A 23,465-nucleotide genomic window follows, 5' to 3' on the forward strand; every position below is an offset into this window, starting at 1 on the left:
GGGGCGCTTCAGGTATGGAGATGCAACCTGAAATGAAACCTCATTGAACATAATGACTGCTACTCGTGCCTAAACATGGATAGGAATTGTGGTGCTTATTTTGGAAAAGGAGCTCCATTCATGCTCCCAAATAGGGTTGACTATCTCAAGTCTCATTAACTGCATGCTGTCATCTGGTTTCTCTGCCGGTACACTTACTAGGTTGGCTGTGTTTAGAGAGGAGTCCTCTCTTCAAAGATCTGTCCAGGCCAAGTCAGGTTTAAAAATAAAGCTCTCGAAGAAAGGAGTGTGAGCAGGAGCCGTGAAATTTCTCATCAGTACTTAGCACCCTGATAGCAAACTGAGCAGGCACACAGGCACCAATCTTTCCTAGTAGGGTAAAAAATTACCCTACCCTACTTGTGTTTCTGTTTAAATTAAATGAATAATTTCCAAATGTCCTATACGTGAAAATTAGCACATACAAATTTTATTCCACACTGCATTCTTTGCTTTTTAGGTCTTTTATTTAGTTTGTTTGTGAGTCCTCTCTGTTGGTGTGTGTAAGTGGCCATCCCTGCAGGTATGTTTGACGTGCAGCTTGTAAAAAACTTCAGGAAGAAATTATCTTAAAAAGTGGTATACAAATGTATTAAATAAAAGAACTGCTGATACTTATTTTCTAAAGCTCTGGAAATAGCAGGTGTGGCAGGTGGCACACTGCAGAGCAGGTGAGCTGTTCGCTCCATGTTGATTCTTGTTCTGTTCAGGATGCTGACATCTTTGCCAAGAGAGAGCTTTCCCCCTTGATGATTGACAACTTGGGTCAACTGAGCCCTACTTTCTGGGAGAGGCTGATATTTGCCAGGCCTGATGAGGAGCAGCACTACCCCTCTAGCAGCCATCCCAAAGATGGGTCAGTCTTTTGGAGGGAGGCCACTTTAGATACAAAAGGTCGCAAGCCACCCTCAGAACATTTGAGGTAGCTTTCTGTCGGGTTTTTAGGCAGCTGCATTGTGGTATTGGAGAAGGTCTAAGGAGTTAGCTAGGGATAGTGTGGCTTGGGAAAGAAGTGATCCAGGTAAGTGTGATAGCACACAGTCACAGTGTGGTGTACCTTCTCCTGGCCCATCCTACAACTAGGGATATGGGAGTTGTCTTGTCAGCCAGCTTTCAGGTCATATAATATTGGTTCTGGTCTGACTATACTGGCTGCCAATTTGTTTCCAGGCTCAGTTAAGTTGGGCATTTAAAACCTTATATGGTTTCTGCCTATGAAGCTAAGTGTACCCTGAAATTTGAGGCCACACTCTGACTGCTACATCCAAGGGAGGTTGGGAGGGTGGCTGTGTAGTATATCTACATCTATGGAATGCTCTCTATGTATTTTTTTTAATTGTATGTTATTCTCACTGAAAATCACTTCAACACTTTTGTGCTGTGGGAAGTTAGACATAAAGTAAATTTTCCATATTTCAAATTACCATGTTCACTTTTGTGATCCTGCTATTGTGTTAAGGCAAGTTGAATCTCAAGCAATCCTGGCATAGCACTGCATGATTCAGACTGGGAGTCTGAATACATGGGTTATATTGAAAATCTTCACATTCTGTGCCGATGCATGCCAAGAATTTTACAAACCATTAGCAAAATTGCTCTGTTTATTCATTGTGCGGGAACAATACTATCCATTTCTGGCTGGCTTTCTGCTGTCATTTGTGATGACAATTAATTAGCATGAGATAATATAGGTTGTGTGATATGGATGTGTGATGAAATAATCTGATTAATTGGTATTCTGGAAAATGGAATACTTTCTGCACATATTCCCAGGCAGGAGATGTATTGGTCATTTTGTCTTTATGTGTCATAAACTGGAAATGAGCCGCATATGCTCTTTTGTTTGGTGGTGAAACTTGAAGGACAAGAAGAACATAGGTGAGAGAACTCAGAAGGCGTAGAAGTCAGCACCTGTGTTGTAGATCCCTGATAGTTTCAATTTTCAGTCATTTTTAATGGTGCCATGGCAACATTGAAAGATATTGAGTGGAGGCCTTTGCAATGGTAACTCTTCTGGTTCAATTTGTTGAGAAGAATCAAAAGAGATGACTTTGAATGAAGTACCCTCTCAGTTTCTGCTCACACACAAGGGAAAGCTTACCTGGTAGGTCAGCTTGGTAGTGGCAATTCCCACGGTGTACTGGTTGTCTGTTAAATCAGAGAAGTCTACCTGACCCTTCTGTGTATTTCTGGTTCTTTCAAAAGTTAAGGAGTTGCTGATAGCCTTTTCTTGTTACTTGGTATTGTGGGAGTTAAACTACAATTCCCACTATCTCCAGCCATTAACAATCTATTCAAGGATGATGAAGATTTTATCTCATCCCCCATGATCCTAAGTAGAAGGCTAGCTGCACCTCCATATCTACCATCACTTGCCTGTTGGCCAAGGTAATTTGGCCCATGAGAGAATTTGCACCCCTCCTGAGAAGTTACTTTGAACATCAGAGCCCAAAGTCAAACCATTTTGATCTTCAGTGAGGCTGCTCAAAGGGTACTGATTTTGGATAAGCTGTCTGTTACTCCCCCAGCACTGGTCATCTTGAAAACAACACCTATAAATTTAGCACTTTGCAGTGCTGGAAGAAAACAGACTGAGACAGCATGGAATATTCAAGGTCTCCTTTAAGAAGGAATTTGAACACTGTTGGCTTTCTGGTATTTACTGCAAATTTAATCTCAGGAAATTATCACTTGCTTTTTTTTTTCGTAAGGGAAAAAGACTCAGTGTTTACATTTTATGCAACCATGTAAACCTCGTCACCATAAACAAGAAGCTATTACTTTATGAAGTACTTCCATAGACTTTAGCTTAATCATAATAGAATAAGTGTGCTGTAGTTTGCAGCCAGAAACTGTATTTCTCTTTTTAAAAGACTGGTAGTAACCTGTATATAATGGGAAGGAAGGTGGGAGGGATAAGGAACAGGGGGGGGGGCATGTATGAGTATGAAATAGAAAGAATCATTACAAATCCAACAATTTCACAGGGATTGACAGTGAAACTGTTAGTCCACAAATAACATTTCTGTACAAAACCTAGGGATTTTAGAGGGTTTGGAAAAGCCCATGCTATATCAGAGAAAATTGGGAGGGCTTATGTCCAAAACAGAAATACATATCCATCTACTTGTAATTCAAGTGTCAATGCCATGGCAGGGTCAACCATGACTGATAATCCTAAAGAGTAACATTCTTTGGAATTAAAATATTTTAATGTGCAAAAGCATAGGGGAAGTCCTTTTTTTTGTAGGAGTTGGGCATTATTCCAGATCAGTCCAGAACCCCTGCAAGAAAAGCAGAGGTGAAATCCAGAAGTAAATGATTTTATATCCTTATTTCTGCACTCAATCTGACCTGTTTCATAAATGCTTTACCTTCCTGCTTATTCTAACTCTAAAAGGAAAATCTGTTTAGCAGTTTGCTACAAAAGCCCTTTCCAGAGTCACTGTTAAGCTCAAAACTGAGTATTGGATGCTGTATGAGCCATTGCACCAGCTGTAGCCTATACCATGGAAGGGTGGGAGGTGGTGAGCAAACCAGTTATCGAATCCCCTCCTGTGGTCTTTCCTGCTGCCCACCAAGTGAATGTCATTATTTTTCTTGGCTGCCTCCACTGAAACATCCTTTTATCCTCTTTAATTTGGTTGTTGCCTTTGGACTTCCTCACAATTCTAGCCAACTCACTGAACTTGACGGAGTGGGAAAGCAATTAGGTGTTGGGTGAAAATCAAAGCGTCAGACCAAGGTTAAGACAACAACAAATGTAGTGTTTTCTTAAAAAAATAAAAATGAATAGCATCAAAAAGTTATCATAATTATTTTTTTCTGGACAAAGCAGGGCAATGGGGGGCAAACACTTCAAAACAGTTTCATCAGTTTTTCATACGAACAGTTAGGATATGACAACCCATGGGAAAACGCATCCAATTAAACCTAGTCTGGATCATTACCCTACTTTACTCAACTATAAAGCATTTTTTTCTCAGATCATCCTAGTACCTTAGTAGTGCTTCCAAGTTTCTAAATCATACACACACACACACAAATAATAACCGACCAATAACAATGTTTTATGGGAAGTTTCATTTCAGTTTCTTTTGTCCCTGAGTGACTACATGGAGCACAGGTGCCCTGTAGGATTCAGTGCTGATCTGAATGCTGTCGCTGACCCTACAGCCTGAAGATGGTGAGATGATCTCCCAAATCAATGGAGAAGAAGCAGGTGCCATACAATACTTTACTCTAGGCTGGTCTGGTATTTTGAGCAACTTGTTTCATCAAGTAACTGCAAACATTCTGGCCATCTGTTCTTGTTTGCCTGATCCAGTGCCTGTTCTTCAATCTGCTTATGGACATGCCTTCTACTTGGCCCTTGTGACCCTCATCTTATCTGATGTGGAGTCTGTGGCAGTCTATCACTGGCTAGAACCTGACAATACTATGTTCCCACTTAAGAAACACAGGAAGCTGCCTTATACCAAGTCAGCTTATTGCCCATCTAGCTCAGTATTCTCCATACTAAATGGGTTTCAGTCAAGGCACTCCAAACGTTACCTGGCGATGCCAGACATTGAATCTAAGACCTTCTGCATGCAAAACGCGTACTCTGCCACTGAGTTGCAGCCCTTCCTTACAAAAGAAAATTATTTTACCTATGAAACTGCATAATAAAATCATTTCTTCCCATCTGAAATGGTAGATCCCATTCATTTAGCATCCTTAGTATACAAATAAAGGACACATCTGAAAATGCATGGGATCTTAATAATCAAGAGCACCTTGATTACAAGTTCTTTCTCACATTTTGTGTTAAGATGGAAGTTATACTGGAAATTATTCAGTCGTCTTAAATGCAGTTGCAACAAAATTATCTTATTTCAATATTTATTTAATGAGACCATTCAAGGGCTACCAATTAAAAGCCAAATGCAACTGGTGCTTTATCAGTATTATATTAACATTATATATGCTTTGATTTTGAGGTACTCAGTTTTAAGGTAAGATGAGATATCCTACTTCATTCCTGAACTTCTCCCTTGATTAAATCACATAGATATCCCAGTAAATTGGGAAACACTTAGTGAACGGAATGACATCATAATGCTATGCAGCCAATCAGTTTTGATTAAATGACAACATCACAAAGGTCAAGCTATATCGAAAACAGATGGCAAGGCACAGAAAAAACAAACAAGACAAATTTGTAAGTCTGTGTTGGGCAACCCCCCCCCCCCCCTTTCAATGGACAAATTCCCTCACAAATAAAATGGTGCTGGGTGGGACTGAAGTCACCCCTTTCTATTCTCTCTCAGACCCCGCCTAGCAGGCTAATGAATGTGGGACATATTGATACAGGGAGTTTGTAGGATGATTTTGAAATCAGCACCTTTCTGTAAGATTTCTGGTCCATCTGAAAGATCAGGAAAGCTCTTTGCAGAGGGATCAGATGTCTCTGTTGTGATGTTCATGCTCTTCTGTTAATCCTAGATGTGCCACCTGATATCTGTAACACGTTGTGGAGACTTATTCAGTCAGCAATCTCAATCATATAAAAGCTGATCTCATGGCTACAACATCCCGACTAATGTTGGGAGATCATAATTGTTTTCCTTATCCCCCTGTTTCCTTCTTTGCATGACATTGTCTAATGAAGAGAACTACAGAATTATAGAGTTGGAACATCTAGTCCAACACCCTGCCACTATTTTGTGACATTATAATTGTTTATTTTATTAATTAAATTAATATCCCATCCTGCCACCTTTTGTTGAGCCTGACAAAAGTATTGCCCATCTAAAGATCTTGGAGTTTTTGTTCTTATGAATTAACATATCTGTCTCTGCTGTTTCAGATTTATGAGGTTCTGTTTTCTTTTCCTTCCATAGTTGCTTAACAATTGCAATTTCAGGAGCTCCTACAGAAAACACATGAATTCAAAAGCACCTCAACAATTACTATCATGAGGGAAAAAACAACACTTAATCAAGCTCAGTTAGAAAGCTCAGGGTTAGAAGATACAGGATCAATCTCATGGTCTTCAGGTAGCAATCTTTATTTGTTGTAGGTTGCACACATTTGTATGGATAACGCATAGAGTTGTTGTTTTTTACAAGTTTCATTGCCATCTATTCTGATACAATATTCATTTAATTGGTTAGAAAACAGCTCAGCTAGGTATATAACACATTAAGTAATTGCAGTGTGCTCTAAAACGAGATACTTTATATACTTCTCAAGATGTAATGTTCAAGTAATATAAAAAGCTAAGGTTCTGGGAATAAATATTGATTTCTGGCACTCAGCCGGTTCCTGTAAGGTTGAATGTTGCATAAAATGTCATCCTAAAGAAATACTTATTTTCCTTTACACAGACTTTGCATCTGAAGTAGAAGAACAAAATGACAGTTTGAATTATACATTTAAGAAAATAATTCACAGGTCTTTACTCTTGCTGCTGCTGCTACTAGTACAACAATAATTTTGCTAGTAGTCTAAATGAAATATAAGATTTGTGAATGAAAGATTTGTGAAACCGAAGTAATAAGTATGGATTTGTTGGATTTGATTAGCAAGAAGTTTGAATGCCTCAAATCAAAAGTGAGGAACTTGAAGGCTCTGACTACCAGTGTAAATTACTAGAAAACCTGTTCAACAACATGTGGGGGAAATAACTTTCCTTCAAGCTAGAATGAGCATTTCAAATCATATTCTCGTCCCAGGTAGGGATGACTATGTAGATTTCTTTTGCTGTTCCCTTTTATAGCACTGTGTGTTTCATCCACCCTATTTCTCAGTCTTCCTGGATTCCCAATTAACTTGTGATCTCTGCAAGCATTCTTAAACTCCTATGAGCACTACCCTCTCCATCCCTGACTTTCATCCATTAAGCAGAAAGTTCTAAAGCAAGGGTTGCAAGTGCATTCATTTGAATATGTTTACGGTTCTACTCCTCAGTAGTGGCTTCAGATTTCAGCAAAAGACACTCTACTATGGCTGCATGAGTCTGTCAATTTCTGCTTATCTCAGTTTCTCATTTCCCCCCAATCTTAAATTCAGGTGTGTTTTTTCACATTTCTGCTGAAATTTGTGATTTTAAAAAGAAATCTTCATGAAAATTAATCAGCATTTAAGTGCAAATTTATCTTAATATGCATACTTTTCACAAACAATTTTCCTGAATACAGTACATTTCTAGTTTGTTATTTTCACTAATATATGCACTTTTCTATGCATTGGTTATATAACTACATAACAATTTTTGGAAAAGTGAGGATTTCAAAGAGAAGATTTCAGTTCACATATGTTTCGGTTCACATATTTGTTTCTGGAGTGCAAATAAGGTAGTGGCTCATTAAAATTCTAACAACCCCCCCCCCCATGAATCTGCTTCCTCATTGTTGCTTGTCCAGCTACCTCTTCTCAACAGGCCCCCTGTGGACTCTCAGCAGATGCCCAACCATACTGACCCTTGATGATTGTCCTGTTCTGACCCTTGATGATTATCCTGTTCCCATGATTAAGAACCCTGTATAATAAAAATTCCAGTTGCGAGAAGGGCTGAAATTGCATCCAGCCCTGCACCCTCACCACTTCTGAGAGTTTAAGAATGCCTGAGTATGTTTAGTAAAGTTTAACATGTTAATTCCAGAACTGGAGCATGCAGGCTTTGCACCATGCATCATCAACTAAATATTTGTCATATGACTTCTTTAATAGAAATAGTTGTGACCCAAGAGGCCAGCTCCTAGATAGCTGACTCAAGTGGTGTGACCTGGATGGAGAAGTTAATTGCCACTCTGTGCAGGCTTCCAGGCCTCATAAAAATGTTTGGCCTACCGTTAACTCAGCTTGTGAGTTTCTACACCAAGACAACACACATTGCTTGAAACCACTCTTAGTTCCTTCAGATCCTGCACGTTGATAACCCCCCCCCCAAAAAAAAGCAATGCAGATGTGTTCACACACTTGATTGTATCAAGCTTCTGTATGGTGTTTTACTAATGTGCACACAAGCAAGCTACGCCACCGCAGAAAGAATCTGATCTAAATGGAGACAAATCATACCTAGACTCTGTGTTAGAGTCCTTCTATTGGTGCAAGCGTGCATTGACAAAATACAGCAGGAAGAATAGTGATACAGTTCTATGAATAGCTTGATGGTACTCCTGGATCTAGACTTGCTACTAGATGAAGTGATTTCAGTGGCTAGAGATGCCTATTACCAGTTCCAGCCATTCCTGGACTACAATAGCCTAGCCACAGTAAGCCATGCCCCAATACCCTCCTGGTGTTCTATATGAGCATTCCTCTGAAGACAATCCCAAGCTTCAGTTGCTGAAAAATTCAGCTTCTGGGGTCCTGTATCTATCTAGACCCATCTTGTGAGATTTGCACTGGTTGTTTATATGCTAACAGTCTCAGTTCCAGACATAAGGGTGTTGGCATAAGCTTACAAACCTCTAAGCAACCTGTGATCCAAATATTTGAAGGAGTACCTTTCCCTATTCCCCGGTTATTCAAATCTCTGCTCACCTGCATGGTTTGAATGTTTTCAAGCTATTGGAGAACATAAAATGTACTAAATTTCATATACACAATTTTGGGCTGCAAATGTAATGAAGAAATAAATGCCCAAACTATATAAAAATTGCATGTGTGTATTTTCTGGTCACAGTGTTCTTGCAGAACCTCAGGGGGTGTGATTATTTATGTCCATTCCCAGTATCAAGCAAAAAATTGTTCTGCCAAATGTAAGCTTGAAAACATAATTAGAGTGTGGTATTAGCCTTACTCATAAAATTTGCAATCGTTCCCAATGTATTAGGAATGGCTTACAATTCAAGGATTCTAAGTAGCATTGGAATCAAATTTGACATATAACGTGTTCTTACAAAATGACATGTGACTTGTTTCAATCACTTTTGAGACTGGAAAGTAACAGGAAATGAATGTTTAGCAAATTGGACACAATCCAGAATTGCCTTACTAAGCTATTTGTTTCAGCAAACTGAAATTTTGCAGACCCTATTTATGCTCATTTTAAATACTAAACAGACTCTCTGTATGTAAAATTAATGTTCCTGTTGTGAAAATTGTGATCTGAATTGTAAAAGACCCATGAGTTCCTTCTCGCTTTCCTTCGATGGCTTGTAATGGGCATTTCAAAATGATTTGGTAGATGACTCAGGGCTCATCCACACTTCAGTCTATGCCACCTATTTCTAGGCATAGCTCTGTAATTTCTAGACATGGGTCTGAGCATCCCCCTCCCTTTCCCCCCCTTTTTTGTCCTGCTCCTTTTCCCAGGAAAACCTGCTGTTTGTCACTGAATCAGCACACATGTCAATTGAGTTTTCCAAAGATTGATGTTCATTCTGATTCAGCAGTAAGCAACAAGTTTTCCTGTGGAAAGTGGCAAGAGACAACAGAAGCAAAACACCAGGACTCCTCTCAGCTATGAGTCTTGAGGGACCTGCTCTCTGCCTGGTAAGTCCTCCCATTTGTGGAATGCTCTCCCCAGGGAGGTCTGCCTGGTGTCTTCATTATACAACTTTAGGCACCAGGTGAAAATGTTCTTCTTCAACCAGAGATTGAGAGAGAAAGAGAGAGAGAATCATTGTATGTAACACACATACACAATTTAGCAACTTAGCTCAGCACACTTCTGGGAAGTATGCAAATAGCTAAAGCTGTAGCAAAGTTTCCAGTGTAAAGTTGTTTCTGGGATGATCTTTATCAATGAAATGGTATAATTAAAATTTGAGGGTAACTTGTAAGTTGGTGGATTGAGGTTTCCTGTCTTTTTAACCTTTAAAATTTCTTGCTAGGAAAATGTCTCCCCCCCCCCCACACCCTCCTGACAAGAACCTGGCTTCACTTCACTTCACTTAATTGCTTTGTAATTTGCCTGGCAAATCACATAAGAACTTCCTTCATTATTTAGAAGGTGATTGGAGCATCTGGCTGATTAGCTCCCAAGAGACGGGGTGCCTCAAAAGAGGCCCAAGAGGAAAGTGGAATTATGAATCATACAAAGGCTGCCTGGTTTGGCCTAAGTATTCATTTACCCTCCAAAACGTGCATGACAAGATGGTACAGAATGAACTAGCATATCTTATGAAACAAGCTCTGCCTTACAAAATACATGTAGCAATAGCTTAGTTGGTGTGCAAAGAACTGTAGCCTTACTTGGGCTATGTCTCAAGATGTCCAAAGGTTTCTCAGGAGTAAGAACCATTGAACTCAGCGAGACTTACTTATGTAAGTAAAACTGCATTATTTCCTCTATTTCTGATCTTCAGACATGAGTGCTGTGCTTATGCAATCAAGATGCCATTAGCTGCACATAGGGACGTTGAGGGATTCTGATGAAAACAGAAATGGGAGTAGAAATTGCTGGTGGTGATTATTTGTCTCATGTCCAGAGCAGAAATGAATTGAGCAAACATGATCAGTATTCACTGTTGTTGTTTCTTTCCGTCCACAAAGAATACATATTTGATTGCATACACCCCTCATTTGCACTGCATATCCTTGGCATTGAAAGGAATGGGGTGGAATAAATACTGACAATGTAACTTAATTATGTAACTTTTAAGTTTACATAGTTACATTGCAGTGGGCAGCAGAATGAATAACATAGCTTTTGGCAGAAGATGAACTGCAATAAAGGGAAACGGTGCTGCATGTGACAAACATGGGGCAGAATAGAAAGCAAAACCTTCTTACATCCTTAGCTACACATAAGGAAGAGGTATTAACAGACTTGGGAGGAACCCCAAAGTGTGCCAAAGTTCAAACAGCTTTTAGAAATGTTTAGGGGGAAGACACCCAATAAGGACTGAGGACACTCAGCAGTCATGGAATCTGAGTGGCTGTAGCAAAGGGGAATGGAAAATCTGGTGTGAATGAAAAACTGTATGGCAGAGATGGCCATGGCTGGCTAGAACAGTGATCTGGAAGACTGCATACTAGAACAGTGGGAAGTCTCACTTGTATTATTCTATGTTAGGTTCAAATTGGGGGAGGGGAATCAGTGAGTTCTTGTATTTCATGAGCTTTTAAAAAGTAGCAGTTGGGCTTGGGATCAAGATTTGGACTAAGATATGCAGGTTTATCTTTCCCCACTGCACCAATGTCTTGATTTTTAAGAGTATTTGCACCTGAAGCTGCTGAATTGGTTCACATCAGGTTCTTAGCTTTTGCATAAGTCAGAAGTCTTCATTACGTGATGTAGTTTGGGAATTTTGTCAGTAATATACCTCCTCTGCAAAAAGGAGGCCTCAGTATATATTTCACTTTTTAAAGAGCAGCCATCTCAGGTAATTTGTACATTTCCTAGCTGAATTGTCACAGAGCAGTGCAAACCCCTTTTTGTTTTACCCACCATTCAGAAAATCAACAGCTGTAGAAATCTGGCAGCGATGACACCCTCAAAAAGCCATAGATATGACTACTAGTGGCCACCTTAAATTGAAAAAGACTCATATGTTGTACAGCTGGCCTGTGTTAATAGTTTTGGTGGAGAGGTTCATTCATATCCTGAGGAGATATTGTTTTAAATCAAGCACCAGTAGTGGCAGATGAGTTTGTACTGGTCAGACTGCATTGGTCTCCTGGTTTGCAAACACCATGCATCACTGCTGCTTTCTGGGAGGGAAAGGGTCAAGGCACCAGGGAGCTCAGCATTCTGTGCACAGGACCATTAGATTGGCACCACCACCATGCCCATACCTGTCAAATTCCCTGCTGCCTTGTCCCTCTCACACCTGGCAAGCGGCAGTGTTGCGCAACATTCAGAAGCCAGGAGAGCAACACAGTCCCACCTCCCCTGACAGACACTACTGGTAAGCACAATATCAGCATAACTGGGAACTGTTGTGTCCTGATGAACTGGAAGTCCTAGAAATAAGAGCTTTGATGCTTAGGAAACCAAACCAATGTAGACGTTAATAGAGCAGGTTCTAATAATAATTATTTATTTATGTGCTGCCTATCTGACTGGGTCGCTGCAGCTACTCTGGGTGGGTTCTCTGAACAGGGCTGCCTTCAGGCTGCATCCAAGCATACAGGAGAACACTCTGTAGTTATTTTTCTTAGAATGAAATCTTTCCTCTAGTCCAGTGGTTCCCAATTAGAGGTCTGGGAATCCTGGGGGTCCGCAGAACATACCCAGGGGGTTTGCAGCCCTATCCCTTGCCTCTCCCAAACTAAATTTTTGACATTTTTGCATGGTAATATTACAAATTTTATGGTCTGCTTTAGTATACCTAAAATCCTTTGCTTATTGGGGGCTCCCCCACATTTGTTCAAAAATTTGCTTTGGAGAGGTAACCACAATAGAGTTATCAAAATGAGGGGGTCTGTGGCTTGGCTTTTGAAAAATAGGAGGTCCTCAGTAATTAGCTAATTGGGAGCCACTGCTTTAGTTTATGATAATTTCAGAGATGAACCAGTCTACAATTAACTTAGGACTTTCTGGAATGTAGGCTACAGTCAAAGAACAGCATAAATACTATAATGACTTCCTTGAAACAATTATTGCCTCTAGGTTTCACTCTAAAAAAATCTTACTTTGTATTAAACGTAATATTTGCTCTTGCAACATTTTGCTGCCATACATTGCAATAAAGGTTGAAGCTTCCATAGTTATCTTCAATGCAAACTAGAGATGTCTCTGAAGTAGTAAGCAAAAGATGGGCCAGCCGTGTTATAATACACTATTGAATAGTGATACTTTGTATTGTGACGCTGAAGACCTTTTCCTACTTTAATTTACAAAGCACTCCAAGTAGAAAATTATAGAAGCTTTATTATAACATAAGCAATAGCTTGGGTGGGCTCCCTACAGTTTCCCAGCATGGCAGGGATTTTCGGAAAGGTCACTGTCCAACTGTTTTGCCATTTAAGACTTCTATGATTTTAAATAAATCAAAACAAGTGCTGTATGAAAAACTTTTAAAATGGAAACTATAGAATAGACCTCCTAGGGAAATCAATTTTGACTCTTTGTATCATTAGATAATAAGGGCAGGGGTGGGGGTGGGGAGCCTGGAAATCTAAGTGAGGATGTGGTTATTATAAAGGTCAAGTGAGGATGGGAAGGTTTAGAAGAAGAAGAAAGTGAAAGCATGTTTTAATAAGGCAGAAGGTTGCACAGGATAGTTCAATTCTGCGAAAGAATAACATTAAAGGATCAGCCCAGTAGTTCCTGGGAAGGCATCATAGGGGATATATATTTTGCCAAATGCAAGAGTTCTTTTGGATTCTGTAGCAATAACAACACTAGTGAAGAGAAGCTCAGTGCTTTTATTAAGTAGTCGGCTTGAATGCAGAACAAAAAGCAGCCGAACAGGCTTTAAGCAGAGTAACATAAGCAAGATAAAATGCTTCCCGCTTCAGTTCCAGGGAGTAATACCAGAGAGACTTTATATGGCATGTACCTAGGGACCTGACCCGTCAGAGTCTGTGTGAAAGCTTGAAGGTCAGGAAGATTTATATACCTTAGACCTTGAGTGGCTATGTGCTGGCTGGCATAATATCCAATACCTCATACCTGTTCCATAAGTTATTATTGGGAGGGTATGAGGGATGTTACAGCACCTACCAGGTGAGATAGGCTAATAGACTGGGAAACTACTGATGGTAGGCACTCAGCATTCAACTGGGCCTAGAAGTGGGTCTTCCCACATCCTGCTGACACTATCACTGAAGCTGTAGCAGCAAATCAAGACAATAAAGCAAACCAAAAACCCTTGAGAGTCCTCAAGGGCTTAACCCTTGCCAATAGGCAAGGATGGAGAATTATACAACCAATTAACCTATCTCCCTGATGTACAGAATTCTTCTGCAATGGATTTTCAGAAATGGCAGTGTCAAAGGATAAATTTATCCTTCCTTACTAGATGAACCCAATATACACACCCAGGCCCTGCTGTCCAGTCTTCACCCCAAATGTGCATGTCAGTGCTAAAGGGTGGCCATAGCTCAATTATGCCTCACTTTTTGTCTCCAGGTTCTTCACCTAACCAGAGCAGACAAACCATACCACTCTCTAATTCATCCTAACAGTGTGAAGTAGGTGAAAAAAGGAGAAAAGTAATCCTCCTTTAACAGGCAACTAACAAAAGTCCATACTAAATGGGGTGGGGGTGGAGAGATGACGCAGGGAAATCCCAAGAAGGATGAGCTTGGAGGAGTAGCAGATTTATAAAGTTATGGTCCAGCCCCCAGTGGGGTATGAGGTGCCCACATGGGCTCCCTCACAACCACCTCCCTTTGGGAAGTCAATTGCTGAAGTCTTCTTTAAGAATGTGGGTAGGGAAAATATGCCCCCGTTACAGGAACAGGGACAATATTCTGGCAGAAAAGAAGTCAAAACTTGACTTTATGGCTTCCATATCCACTACTGCCACCAGTCAGCAGTCAATCTGGAACTAGCAATTTTTACAAGTTTGTGAGCATCTTGTAACTACAGAATCTTTCAGCAAGCAACAGATTTCTGGTAACTGTATTTTAGTTGTGAATCCAGCTAAGTTTTCAAAGAGCTGGGAGAAGGGATAATGCCATGCTTTGGTGCTATACTTGTTCAATATACTTCCAAATGTATTTCTTCTATATATTCCATATATATTTTGTGTAGCATTTGAAAGGATGGTAGAAGCCACATAAAGGCAGCTTTTAGAAAATCTTCACAATTAAGATTTTTAAATAATGGTCACATTTTAGTCGTGTGGGAAGACAATAGAAGCTTTAAAGAAAAGGAATCTATTATCTATAATTAATTAGAAATAAAAGCTTTCAGGAGTTATGTGATTCAGGGATTTTAAAAACATTGATTTAAAATTTAATTAAGGACAGGGTATTACTTAGTTACAATTAAAATTATCATGTGTGCTTTGAGACTGAGGGAGAGGGTTCTAGAAATGGATTTTGAAGCTTCAGTTATTTTTATATCAAAATTTATTGTATTTTTTAAATGGTATAGTCTGTATAATGCACATCATACTTATCTGTGTATTTGAATGTCCATTAACTTCATGAAAAATACTAGGAGCAGAATTCATTGCATCCCTACTTAAAAGTAAGTTCAACTAAATTTCATGAGATTCACCCCATGTGCATATAGAACTGCAGCCCCCCCCCAAAAAAAAAATACTTCTGAGAAACAAATGAACAGATGTGTAGACGCTTGCCTTATCAAAATGCTATATTTTTCTTTTCACTTTCTTTGAAATACATCAGATGTTTCTCCCAAGCAAAACAAACATATCCTCCAAATTTACTTCAGAAATTCACCTTGAAAAACAAGAATAACTTCATAGCAAATGAAGGATATTCTTTCCCCTGCAATCATGACTTCAGCATGATTTTGTGTGGAGTCTCATGGACACCAAGTTCAAAAGGCAGCATTGTGTTCTGGAAAGTGAACTGATTAAGCGTCTGAGACAATGACCACTTGAAGTTTCCTAGTGGAAAATTTAAACTGAAAGAGTGTCCACGACCACTTTATAAATTGGCATGCATGGCTCTCAAGGTAAAGGCTTTAAAAGTAAGCTTCATCACTTTGCATCTGTCCTAATAGCAAACAGGCAGCCAATGAAGTCTGTGTTTAGTTCAGAAACATATGATCCACGAGAGCAGAACCAGTTTGCCCCCTGAATTAACTGATGCTTCCAAGCCACATTCAGAGGCAGCTCCAGAGATGGCACATTGCAGTAACCCAGATGGCATATGACCAGAGGACAGCTATGAGGCAACATTCTGTACCCACTGCAGCTTCCTTGTATTCAGTTAATACACTTTATGAAGGTAGGAGAAGAACAGGAGAATATTCACAGAAGTATGGTTTAATATCACTTTAGGCAAATAAGAGAAACTCACTGTTACCTTAGGGGGTAACTTTGGGCTATTTCTACATTTAAAAAAAAACTATCACTTTTGACTCTTATTATTATAATATTTCAAAGTCTGCAGGGGAAAGGATGTGTTGTCTCATGTTGTTCATAAGGGAATTTAGCCAAGAGAAGTGTGCAAACAAGCTTCTTTGAAATTTCAAATCAACATGAGATCAAAATCTAAATGTATCACATCTTAAAAATGCTGCTGGGTGTTCTCAAAAAAGTTAAGAACAGCAGTATTTCTTCCTGAAAACCATGCAGTTTTTCAGTCATTCAATTTCTTTGCACAGCCAGACAAATGCCAACTGGCTAGGATTTATTTATTTCTTTACCTTGTATAAGCTTAAAATACCAATTCAACCCCCTAAAATGCAAAGGCACATAAACACCAGCATTAAATAAATATCTCTAAAAGTTCTCAAAATGCATTATGTCCTTTAACAAAAGTGTGATATGGATAATCTCACAATGATAACTTCCTAACTATCAAAAGAACTCCTCCAATTCCATTATAGCTATTCCTTCTCTTTTCTTTCACAAGTCCCAACTGCCCTTCTAATGCAGAAGAAGTACCTGGGAGTATAGCTTACCAGAAAGCAGTACCCTGGATTGACTGAATTGTCTCACAGGACAGAATTCTCATATTTGCCAAAACATTCCTTGGAAAGCTATATATAGATGACTACACCATTCTCTTTTCTTGAAAAGGAATCACCATCAACATGGCTTTCTCAGTACAACATCAAATCTTCCTACTAGTGCTGAGCTGAAAGTTCTGGTGAACTTGTGTCAGCTTGAATTTCAGGGGCAGGAGGTAAAGGAGTGCTGAAACTCTTTGCAAAATTTCAGGAGCAAGGCTGGTGAAACGCACCTCTATCACTGGAGATTTCCATTAGCTGCTGGCTGGCATCCTCCATTTCTCTTTTCCAACAGCTGCTGAAAGTGATGCTACATGATGAAATGGTGTTGTTCCTGGCGGCTTTTGAGAAAGCAAAAATAACAGCTTGCCAGCTCTCGGCTACCATGGAGAGCTCTGTACCAGCAGTGATATTTTTCTGCTCTCTGAAAATGTGTCAACATGGCAGCTCCCAAGTTGTCACCTCTGAATAGAGTGGAGGGTTTTTTTGAGGGGGGGGGCATTTAGTCTTAGCAGCTACCATCCTGCTATTCTTGCATTTGGATGCAGAAGTATCTTTGGCAGATTTAAACTGAGGGCACCACATTGGCTAACCCTAACAATTGACCTGGGGCTGATGGCAGTCAGAGTCCTATGACAACTGGAGAACAGCTTCTTGTTGTTGGAACCCTTGGAATTCATATTGGGCCAGCACATACACCCAGCCATATTTCAAAATTGTAATAACTATCTGAGTTGTGTTGTACTCAAATTGTGGAAAGGCACAGTCCTCACATACATACTTCCCAATCTGTGTTTTGCTTGGGATTCATTTATTGGTCCTACTGACTAATTCTGCAGTCATGGCAAAGCCCAAGGGAAGGTTTTTGAAAGCTAAGTTATTCAGCCTGGCAACGGCATGCCAAAAACTGTGTTACCATCTGCCCCCCCCCCCCCGCTACAAAAATGCCTGTCTGCAGCCACAGCAGGTGCTGTAAGTCTCCAACGGTTTGGCTTCACCCCCCCCCCCAAAGGCACAGTCCTCCATTGTGTTCCAAGACAGATGGATACCAACAACTGACAGGTCAACAGTCTTCCTTTGGGGCTGCATTTCTACAAACTATGCAAGTCACAAATGGCATTGTCCTTGTGCACGTAGCGAGATGATTGATTAACTTAGGGTGCAATCGAAACCCCCTTTGTGGCATGCTGGGTGTGTGAGAATTGTGCAGAGGTGTCACTCTGCTTCCTTGGGGCATCTTTATCTTCTGTGTTTGAATAAAAATGCTAAGGATAGAATCTCTGCTGGAGGAAGCCAGAAGAAAGCTGCCAAATGGGGCATTCTTAGGTGTGTGTGTGTGGGTGTGTGTGCTGAGCCCAAGCTGGTTCCACGGACATCATGTGCTGGTATTAGGCCTGATTCAGGCTTGACTGCTATACCATCTCCAGACTGATGCAGTGATTTGCCTTTTCCCTGCCTTCACCCTGGTGGGCTAAGCACTGTGGATTTGTGCCACTCCACCTTCACCTTATGGAAGATGGACAAGGATTCATATCAGAATAAAAGGATAGAATAAGAGAAGCTTTGGCAAATATGCCCAATGTTAGACATAATAAAAGACACCTGTTAGTGCCTGACTCAATGTATACAGATTTCCAGATTGTCTGCCACTACACATTCCTTTGGAAGCCTGGGGCGGCGGGGCTAGTAGGCACATTTCAAACATTGAAAATGAGCTGTGGATACCCGTCATAGAACAAAATGTCTGCCATGTGAGTATGACATAATGGCTGCTAAATCTAAGAACTGAATAACAGACAAAACCACAAAATGATCTGGGCATGCCTTGCCCATCTGCCATCCCATCAATGGGACAAGGCACAACTACATCAGGTACCACCATATTCCTTGACAGAGAGAAGAAGAAGAAGAGTTTGGATTTGATATCCCGCTTTATCACTACCCGAAGGAATCTCAAAGCGGCTAACATTCTCCTTTTCCTTCCTCCCCCACAACAAACACTCTGTGAGGTGAGTGGGGCTGAAAGACTTCAAAGAAGTGTGACTAGCCCAAGATCACCCAGCAGCTGCATGTGGAGGAGCGGAGACGCGAACCCGGTTCCCCAGATTACAAGTCTATCGCTCTTAACCACTACACCACACTGGCTCCTCTTCTCTGTTCAGAGCATATAGAAGTGTGGCTCCAATTAAATCCTTGCACCCAATTAAATGTGGGCATGTTTAAGGAGGCATGTTCATTGTGGGGAAAACTGAACCAGTGCAAGAAGGAACAGAGCAGAAGATCAAACAGTTTCTTATATATTGTGGGTTTTTGAGGAGATATCTAATAATAATAATAATACCCCGCCCATCTGGTGGGGCTTCCACAGCCACTCTGGGCGGCTTCCAAAAAATATTAAAGTACAGTAATCCATCAAACATTAAAAACTTCCCTAAACTGGGACATTTGAGCCTAGCAATAGAATTGACCCCCAGATACACAGCTGGATACACAGAGGACTCTTTCCTGGCATTTTTGACCTCTGCGTTTTGCTGCATTCATTCTTTGCAAACATTCTATGGAGGAGTGTGCACATATCAGAAGTGAAACCCTTCACTGTGGTGCTACTCACCTTATCCATGCAGGGGGTTGGAACAGATGACCCTTGTGGTTCTTTCCAACTCTACGATTCTGTGATTTCCCGTTCCTATAAACTTTCTGAGTTGAGCTTTGACCCACATTCTAGTTCCAGCTATTGTATAGCAGCCTTGTGACTTAGTAACTCCCTGTCACTGTACAGTTGCATCGGGCCCACCAGCTTTCAGTTCCTCATATCCTATACAGTGGTACCTCAGGTTACATACGTTTCAGGTTACATACGCTTCAGGTTACAGACTCTGCTAACCCAGAAATAGTGCTTCAGGTTAAGAACTTTGCTTCAGGGTGAGAACAGAAATTGTGCTTCAGCAGCGCGACGGCAGCAGGAGGCCCCATTAGCTAAAGTGGTGCTTCAGGTTAAGAACACTTTCAGGTTAAGAACGGACCTCCAGAATGAATTAAGTACTTAACCAGAGGTACCACTGTATATGTAGAGGCAATGTATTTGAAAACCTTATGAAAACCCCAGATTATGACACTGTCTGTGCAGCACACAAGTGCATCTGTTCTGTTATTTAGTCAGGTCTGACACCTGCTTTATTAGATTTAATAACATATCCTCTAATATTATTTGCAGCATAGCCCATCCATTCTATTCACTACTTATTTTTGTGTATGTGTTTGGGGATGGAAGGAAGTGTGTCTGTGTGTGTGTATAAAGAAAGATCCTTTGGAAGCACTACTGTGACAAATCCATTACATGGCACAGAAATAATCAGCATGGTGCTGAATGCTGACTGAGAGCTGAAGGTCCAAATAAACACTGTGCCAGACATCAATGGGACATAGTTTTTCAACTGAAAAAAACAACACCCTGCACTTCCACTGCACACTACAAAGAAGAAAAGAAAAGTTCAGATCGAGGGACAGAAGCTTCTGTGCAGCTGTTTGTTTCTACCCTTTTGACCTTCTGTTTTCCCCTCTTTCAAATACGCTTGGAAAAAATACCTAAGAGTGGAGGGGGGGAACACCCCTGCACAAACAACAGATTTGCATTGTTTAGATAGTCTATATGTTGTTCGGCTTGCAACAGAAGCCTCTTTTAGTTTGCAAATTTTCAGCCTGCTTGCTCAATAGCTAATGAAGATGCTGCCATCATTAACAGTATCTGCACTTACTTTGAAGTAAGAGATAAATATGTTTACTCTTTGAATTCCAACCTGCAAGTACAACTGAAAGCATTTTTAGAACCCAAAGACAGACCTTTTTTATTTTTTAATTTTTAGAAAATAGATTAGTCTATATAAAGGTTTCCCTTCTTTGTACACAACTTTTTTTCAGTCTTTCTTCCAATATATTTCTTCCATATATTAATAGATGCCTGTGCTGTGCTCTGGTTTATACTACTTGTACCTGCAGATGGAGCTCATGTAACAAAACACTCCCTCCTCATAGAAAATTGAATCTCAGGGAGAATGATTCAAGCCTAGTTTGTGGAGTTTCTTTGGTTCTGGGCTACAACACCTCTCACCCTCAGGCAGTGTAATCGTATTGGCTGGGACTGATGGGATTTGTAGTCCAAAACCTCTAGATGGCACCAGCAAGCAAAGGTTTATTAAATTGTGTGCCCCCTCCATACCTCCCCATTCTGAAATGGTGTAACGCCTGCCTGCAGATTTACCACTTGAAAATTTGGCTTAATACAGCCATACCATTAGGAATTAAAAAGAAAAGAAACTGTTGGTTTAAGAAATGGTCCCATGAAGTAAGCGGCTTTGTTTTACAAAGAGGGGTTACATGGTATTCAAAACATTCAAATTAGTCTGCATTTCCCAGAAACTGAATTCTGACCATTACTACACATGAAGTTGCTTTATGTAACGTTCAGATTTTAGGCTGCTCTAAATAAGGCTGATCTAAATGTAATATGACCAAGTCAGGAGTTTCAAGGAAATAAGATCATTGTGGCATGGGCTAGAATCTGTTTTATCAGATCCATGAAGTGTTGCCTTCAATTTGCAGCAGGTGTGTGTGTGTACACATACATGCAAAACAAACAAAAAACAAAAATATCTGGTATGAAAGAACTAAAATGAAATCTTTAAACAAATCCTCATTTCTCTGGCTCATTTTAAAATGGCTTTTTATTTGGAATGCCGGTTGTAGTCTTCCTGAGGAAAAAAAGTTTGGGTGATTGGAGTGGAATCATCTCCACAGTAGATGGAGACTGACATAATTAGTATACAAACAAGAAAGCAATTGGCAACTTACAGCATCTTAAATCATATGTCTGTCTTTCATTTAAATAGTTTTCCTTGTGTGTCTGAATGTTGTTATTATTGAATTAATTAAGGCCAATTGCTCCCCCAAGTAGATCTGGGACTGTTTCATGCTGTGATTTGTTCCATATTCATTTTTTTTGCAGTTGTTTAGTCACACTGTAAGTGAGTGGAATTGTTTTCTGTGTGAGCCTTGTGCATAAGGTCTCTGAATGCACAAATGAATGTGCCAACAGGGGTCAGGATTGCACTAGCTGGAACTGCCCCTGCTGTCCACATGTTTAAGATTCTCTTTTCACAGAGGCCTATGGGTATACTGCTGAACTCACACAGGTACCCTATGTACTATCTAGCCTGCAAAAACTGGCAGCACGGATCACAAGTAAGAAAAGTGCTCACAATATATATTTATTCACCACTGACATCCTTTTGAGATAGCTAATGCACTCCTATTTTACAAAAGAAAGAATAAAACTGGGAAATTATGGCTTTCCTATCCATTGTTGTGGTATGAATCAAGATCTCTTGAGTTCCAGGGCAACATTGTAGCTTCTTGTGAGCACCAACTTTCTCTTTCATTATTAACAACTTGTTCAGGCAGATCCTTTTGATATTGCTCAGTGGTAGATCTGCTATTTCCAGAGAAGACTTAGAAGCCTCAGAAAGCTGCCACCAGTCCATATAATCACTACTGAGCTAGTTGGACCAATGGTCTGACTTGGTAGTAGGCAACTTCCTATATTGGGATTCTTTATCTGGACATTTCCTGCTGCATTCCTAGACCAAACTTCCTAATTCTCGTGTTACTCTCCCCACCTTTCAGTTGTGCATCATTGCCCTATCTTAGCTATACTTAGCTTCAACAGGCTTGGCCTTTTTATGTTCCATCTTTGACCATTCTTTGACTGAGAGTGCTATTACTCCTTCAGCAGAGCAGGTCTGCCCTACTTATCCTTCAGCTTCCAGTCTTCTGGCCTCAGCTTCTGATTCATGGCAGTTCATGGCTGACTGTGAAAATTGGACTTTTACCTGCTTTTTAGTATTATGAAATATAACTTGAAATTGGGAAAAAGTTCAACGTTTTTGAACAAATGTACCAGAACAGCTTCTTTGAGGAAAAAGAAATCTAAAAGAATCCCTAGACTTAGAGGTATTAACAGACAATAAGGAGCAAGGCACAATGTCAGACTTAAGAGGAAACATATTTTATATTAATTCATGAGACTTAAAAAAGGATTGTAAGGTAAATAAGGAAATTAAGAGTTTTGCACATAGAAACCAATGAACTAAAAGTGGATTGCAACAACACCTGATTGCCTAAGTAACAAAATATGGTGGTTTATATAAATGTCTCTGAAAATGTAATATTGCAATTATCTATGTATTATCCTTGGAACTTGATCCAATCAGACCTTCACTTACTTAGCAAGCTCAGCTTCTTTAAGTTGTTAACATCAATATAGATTCTTGCAATATATTCAACCATGTTAGGCAAATATGACTATTCCAGCAATGATGTTGTACATTTATTAATTGCCAAAAATGTTATCCTTGTATCAATCAAATTGCTATCTTTATTCATATAATCTGAAGTGCCACACATTGTAATCTAGTCATCCTCCTGCTCTACTGTCCTGTCCTATTCTGCAGAAATCTGGTGGGAGATATATCTCTACAGTTCTCTGGATTGCATTTTGCTGAAAAGAAATCAAATTTGTTATCCAGATCTGGCACTAAGAATTTGGAGAATGGTTGTCTAATATCATATCTATGACGTTTGATGTCCACAGCAGATTGTGGGCTTTTGTATCTCACAATCTGTTCAAATGGTAATAAATACACTTTGATACAATCCCCAGATATTGCCAACATGAGCAATCCAAATCACTTCTTTGTTCCATGTCCATCCAGTTGAAAATCCTTTCTCAGGAGGGAGAAAGCGTTAGCATTTTGTATAAAGTCAAGTTTAACTTTTTATGAAATCTCTGCCTCAAAGCCATCAAGTATAACCTTAATTAGGCTTAATGTTTGCT

This window comes from Podarcis tiliguerta (assembly GCF_965153285.1).
Source record: "Podarcis tiliguerta genome assembly, chromosome: 9".
NCBI lineage: Eukaryota > Metazoa > Chordata > Lepidosauria > Squamata > Lacertidae > Podarcis > Podarcis tiliguerta.